The sequence below is a fragment of the Callospermophilus lateralis genome, chromosome 6 (genome assembly GCF_048772815.1).
Source record: "Callospermophilus lateralis isolate mCalLat2 chromosome 6, mCalLat2.hap1, whole genome shotgun sequence".
NCBI lineage: Eukaryota > Metazoa > Chordata > Mammalia > Rodentia > Sciuridae > Callospermophilus > Callospermophilus lateralis.
In genome coordinates this window covers 9129559-9136362 of record NC_135310.1, presented here as the reverse complement: position 1 = coordinate 9136362, position 6804 = coordinate 9129559, and positions in this window count along the sequence as shown.

Below are 6804 nucleotides of genomic sequence, written 5' to 3'. Positions count from 1 at the left end.
TGGGAAGCCGGTGGTGGCAATTGGGCTCTGAGGGTTTTTCCTGAGGAGCTGTTTTGTTTGGCCTGTGTGGTTCTAAAAATAAAGTTAGTTTCTTTTGACAAGTGGCTCCTGAATTGTGCCCAGCCAGACTGCGGCACCTTCTTTTATTTATTTATTTTTCTTGCTCAACCTGCATCAGGAGGATGGATTCAGCAGAAAGGGCTTGTGGATATTATCTAGGCTTTCTGTGTTTCTAGTCTCATCTCTCTAGCAAACCTACCCTAAAGCTAAGGGACATCACAGGTCAGTGGGTCCCATCGGAGTCACTTAAACAGGGACACCGACTGTCAGCAATGAAAGTGGCAGTACTGTGGTGGAGGTTGTGGCCTGAGGACCCTGGAGAGACCGTAGGAGGCCCCACGGAAGCAGGGACCACAGGGGTGGGCTGGAGTCGGCCACCCTGTGCACTGCCCCTCCCTGCCCTGGGCTGGAGGAGGCTGAAGCAACGGCAGACATGTCCTGGTGGTCCTTTTTCCTCTGCTTTAGCAAAAACACACAGCTCCTGCAGAGGAAAGCTCAGGGCTTCTCCCAAGCCAGGGCTGGGATGGGACTAAACCCCAGACAGGGACCCCTGCAGAAGCATTACCGCTGTGGGGACAGCAGGAAGTTGGAGACACTATCCTTTTCCTACTAGCAGATGACCGTGGCTGGGGCAGAAAAGACGATGAAAAGTGGAGCACACTAATTTTTCCACCTAGTAAAGGAGAGATTTAACTCACTGACTAACTGATTTAAGAAGCAAAAAGCTCTATGTCAGGTATCGTTCTATGTGCTTTGCAAGGATCATTCAACCTTTTAACAAAGATTGTTGAATTTGTACTGCATGGTCATTTATCCTGTTTTACAGAAGGAACTGATACACAGAGAGGTTAAGCAGTTTGCCCACAATTACACAGCTAGGAGATGGCTGCAGCAGGACTCATCCCAAGTGTTTTTGAACTGTTCTCTCACACTTCCAGGAGGGCTTGTGCCAGGGCTGTAGCATGCATCCAGTCTTTTGTGCATAGTGATGATGATGATGATGATGATGATGATGATGATGATGATGGTGATAAAACAAAGATCACAAAGATGCATTTCCAAGCATATAGGTCTGTGCCGGCTCTGGAGAGGTGACAGCTACATGACAGGGGGCTGACACACTGCAGCACTCAGAAGTCAGATTGTTGCTCTTACGCCAGTGAGCTGTTACGGTGGGCACCAGGCTCCATGCAAGCTGCTGAGATAATGCAGAAGCCCTGGCCTCTGCCACAGAAGCCGATGCTATTAATGACACCTTCCTCCCATAGAAGACTGGGATTAAGAGCTGTACCACTTGCCATAGTGAAGCAACTGACTTGGGAGTCCCTGGGGTGTTCAGAGAGCGCCAATGACTACCAATGTTGGCCGAATTAAGTTGAATAAATCATAGCATTGTATATGCCTGGAATTTTTGAAAAGTGTTATTATTAAATATTGCTGAATTTCCCAACCCTTTAATAGAACAGATTTATAGGATCAGTTTTAATAAGAGTTTGGGTCTGAAAATTGGACCTTTTGCCTATATGTGTAAAATCAAAGAATCTCAGGGTTGGCCAGTACCTCTGAGTTCTGGCTCTGTAACCCGTCTGGAGCCTGAATTGTATCCTGTTCTTGTCAGGGTCTAAGAATCTGGTTAAGACCTCAGCAGTTCATGCAGCTATTATTTAAGCTATTGCAATGCTCTCCACATCAGGCATTTATTATTTATGCTGTGAACCTCAGTTTTACATCCTATACTTTCGTTTATCCAGAAAGCTGTGAATGTATAGTGATTCTAGATTGTAAAGTTTATTACATTTTCTTGACATACATATTTTCTAAGATGTTTCTCATTTAAAAAAAAAATTAGTTGTCAATGGACCTTTATTTTATTTATTTATATGTGGTGCTGAGAATCAAACCAGTGCCACCCACAATCTAGGCAAGTGCTCTGCCACTGAGCAGAACCACAGCCTAATGTTTCTTATTTTTTTAAAAGTCTTTTAAAAGTAAACTTTCAATATCCTTGACTTTCTCCATTCTTTTTCTATTCTTCATTTTACTAATTTCCACCCCTATCTTCATGGTTTTCCTCCTTCTGCTTGTGCTAGGTTTAGTGTGCTGTTCTTTCCCCAGTGTCTCTTCAGGTGGAGGGTTAGATTACGGATTTGAGGTCTTTCTTCTTTACTGTCGTTGGCATTCACAGCTATATGTTTTCCTCTAGGCACAGCATTAGCTGCATCTCAGATTTTGGTGTTGTGTCTTCGTTTTTATTCATCTGAAAACATTTTCTATTTTCCCTTATGATTTCTTGACCCATCAATTATTTACAGAATGTTGTTTATTGACATATACTTGTGGATTGGCCAAAATTCTTTCTCTTATTGATTCTCGATTTTGTTCTGTTATGGTCAGAACATATTTTGCATTAGTCCAGTGTTTTAAGGTTGAAAGGACCGTTTTATGGTCTCTCATATGCTCAGTCCTCAAGAAGGTTCCCTGTGCATTTGAAAAAAACTGCACATTCTGCTGTGGTCGGACAGTTTTCTATAGATCACTGTCGGTTATTGTTGGTTTATAATGTTGTTTGGTAAAGTCTTCTATTTCCTTGTCTGTCTGAATTATGAATTATGAATTGTTTATTTCTGGACTTTTCAATTTAATATTTTCAGACAAAGGTTGACTACAGATAACAGACCATGGATAAGGGGATGTTATGGTTTAGATATGAAGGATCCCCCAACACTCATGAGTGAGAAAATGCAAGAAAGTTTAGAGGTAAAGGAATTGGGTAAGAGTCTTAACTGAATCAATGCATTTATCTCCTAATAGGGATTAACTGAGTAGTAACTATGGGCAGGTGGGGTGTGGCTGGAGGAGGTGGGTCCCTGGGGGCAAGTCTTTGGGGTGTATATTTTGTCCCTAGTGAGCAGAGCACTCTCTCTCTCTCTCTCTCTCTCTCTCTCTCTCTCTCTCTCTCCTTCCTGAATGCTGTGCTTTGAGCTACTTTCGTCCTCCACACCCTTCCACCATGATATTCTACCTCTTCTCCAGCCCAATGCAACAGAGTTGGCCATCTGAGATCATGAGCACCAAACAAACTTTTCCTCCTCTAAAAATTTTCTTGTCAGGTCTTTTGATCACAGCAGCGACAGAGCTGACCGAAACAGGGGTATTTGTTGTACATTTGTAATTGCTACATCCTCCAGAATGAATTGACTGTCTTATCATTACAAAATGTTTCTATCTCCAGTAAATTCTGTTGGTTTTAAAGTCACGTTAATGAAACCACTGGTTTTCTTCTGGTCACTCTTTGCATGGAATATCTTTTTCCATTCTTTTACTATGGACCCATTTGTATCTTTTAGATACAGTAGACAGCATGTGTCGGCTCTTGTGTCTCGTTCAGTTGAACATCTCTGCCTCTTGACTGAATTGTAATCCAATCGAAATCTTTTAATTGAAATCAAATATAATTGATATCAATATATTTACATCTGGCACTTTTTGTTCTCTGTCTCATGTCCTTTTATCCCCTTTATTGCTTCATTACTGCTTTCATTTGCATTAAATGTTTTAATATCTCAGTCCCTGAGTGATTTCTCACTATTTTTGAACTTGTTTTCCCAGTGGTTGCACTGGATCTCACCAGTGACACCGAGGCTTGTCTGCATCTATCTCAGGTTGATCCTAACTTAGGACCAGGCACCTCCATCCACTTCACACCTGGTACTCCAGGAGCTCTTTCTGGTCCCTCGTATTAAGCCTTGGGGGTCACGTGTTCCTCTTTCTTTGTTTCATAATTTTGTGTGAATTATGAGCAACTCTGGGTACTGACCCCTCCTGAGCCTTCTTGTCACTGTTTGCTTGCTCACTTATTTTGTGATTTGGATAGATAATTATAGAGATGTCATTACCCTTACAGTGTGAATCCTCTGCTGCTGCTTCTTAGACATGCAGACCTAGGAATGTGCAGGGTCAAGTTTCCCTGAGCAGGCATTTCTTTGACTGTCTCTTTCCCTGCTCACACCCAGCTGTTGGGCTCCGCGGATTGCTTCCTGACTGCTCACTTGTTTTCAACAGCACTCCAGGGCATCAATTGCTCCACAAAATGATTCAATAAAATTTGGATCCCTTTGCAGGGGTAGTTTTGAGGTTAGTGTTTGAGGTTTGTTGTGCCCCCAGGAAGGCTCTTCTTAGCTGTCTCTTTCCCTGGTCTCTCTCATAACCTAGCTGGTCCACTGTTTAGCTTGGGTCTCTAAGAACCCTCCTCTTAACTGCTTTCCACTGAATCCTGGTGTCTTTGGATTTGAACTTCTCCATAGTCCATTTCAAATAAGATCTGAGGAAGGCTGGCCTTTCCTGCCCAGAGAGATCTTTGAGCCTTGGCTGCTCAGCTAGGGATGGGGACAGTGCATGCTTCTCCACGGGACCCCCTGTTTGAGAGCAGGGTGCTGGGTAGGATGGTAGCTTCTGGTTTTCCCTGCTTTTCTCTCCCAGCCTGGGGTCTCTGCCTATGAACAAACTGGAGTGAGGGTTAACGTGGTCCCAGTATTCTCAGTGCGCCATGACTGGGGCATTGGTGGGGAAGGAACGGGGCCTTCGCTACATAAGCTGCAGAGGAAGAGAGGTGCTAGCAGCCTGCTCTTCCCAGGAAGATACCACAGCCTACAACTGAGATCAGGACCCTGTTTGTTGGCTGCAGATTCCTGAAATGGAGTATTCTGTCACACTGAGCTCAGAGGAAAGTAGTGGGTCACGATTTAAATGCCACCGACTCTTAATTGTATTATAGATTTTTGGTAGATATTCTTAAGTTTTTTGCATTTGCTCTTTGCCCTTAGAACAATGTTCAAAGGCTTTGATAGTTTTGTGTTTTCTCTAATTGTCTTGCTTAGCAGAGGAGCAGACCCATATGGCACCTCACATGGTCATTTTGGAAGTGAAACATTCACAGTTCTATTGTTCATTACTTTGTTACGTATGCTTCATGTACATAAACATCCACTTTTTCAATGGTTGAAAGGGCCAGAGGAGGGGAGAGATTACTTGATACTCACAATATTACTGAACACACATGGGATGGGTATCTTGGGTTCCGTGTTTGTTTATACACTATTACCTGCATCAGACAGGACTGGAAGTGGTTTACAAGTTGTATACACTGTAGCAAGAAAGGCAAAAATTGAGGAAAGCAAGGTGAAGAGAAAGTAAGAATTGCTTAGAGGTATTTCCCACAATGGTGATCCATTTGTTAAGTGTTTGCACTCAGGGGACTGCTCACCATTGTAACCAAATGCAGATGAGATTTTTCAATGTGCCTTGTTTCTGTGGAGGGACAAGCGGAAGACCTTGTTCCATGACTGGAACACAAAACCTAACTTACATGTAGATTCTTTGGGCTGCACTTAGTCCATGAGATCAGCTACTCATTAGCAGTTCTACAAGCCATTTGGTTTCATTGTCTTATATCAATATTAATCTGCAAATTTATGAAATAACTACTTACATTGTTTCTCAGGTTTATCTCAAATGTATCATCACATTGTCTTTTAAGAATAAAACATATATGGCTAATCCATTTGAATTCATTTGAATTCTTGTTCAAGACTCAAAAAATATGCAGATATTTGGTACATGGATTACTAAACTCCCCTTCCGTCTTTTATTGTTGGTCCATTGCATCAATCAATGTTCTTTCCTCTTGTTTCAAATTCTGTTAAATGATAACTATTGCATTCCATCACAAACACCATTTACTGAAAGATCAGCCTTTTGGGAACATAGAGTTTATTTTTCATGTCAAAAGTAAATTACAACAGAGTTGAAAGATTTCAAATGGCTTTTATTCATGATTCCAGAATCAGGCAGCCCTCAAAACCAGAACAGGTCCTAAGAACTTGAAGCCACAAAATAGCCAACCAGCCCTGACACACAGCCGACAGAAGGGGTGTATGGCAACCAGAAGTGACCGTCAGAGGCAGCCCAACTGGCTCCAGCTTGGCGTTGCACCTTGTTGGATGGCAGATGCCTGGGGCTGAGGGAAGCTCAGCTGCTGTGGGCGAGGCCGGCTCTTGCTTCAAGAGTGCACCCTAGGTTAGGCTGTTGGTGCTGTGCCTTCTGTCTCCACACTTGTTAATAGGACTCAAGTAGGAAGGGATCTTCATGACTGAATCTAATGTAATTAACGCCAGCCAAATACAGGTGGCTGTACCAGCGTCCACTTTATGCTTTGAATGCAGCCCTTGCTGGTCTGCCATTGCAACTTATTTTTAAAACAGACATGTTTCTCTTCCTTTCTCCCTGCTCCTCCCTAACCTCTCCCCCTCCCTCATCTCAGGGGAAACATGATTACTTTTCTTCCCCATCTTAGGCAGATTTATCTGTCCCTGAGCACACACCCACCACAGGAACAAAGTCATCCCGACTTTGGGGATGGCACCAGAAGATCTCAGAAATGACCTTCTCCCACATTAACAAGTGAGTGACCAACAGAGAACACATGGCATGTAGCCTTTGAGACACCTCTATAAATGCCCCCTGTTCCTGCCGATGGGAAGAATCACAGCCCCTGGGACAGGAGACCCTGTGTTTCTTCATTGCTAGCAAAGCAATAAACATTCTTTTTCCTTTTTCTCAGAACCATGTCCTCGTTATTGGATTGGCACCAATAGCTCCACTGGAATTTAAAACCTGAGGGCTGCATTATTCCATTGTGGTAAAATCTTCTACCAGTAGTGGTTCTGTCTGCCTTCCTTGCTAACA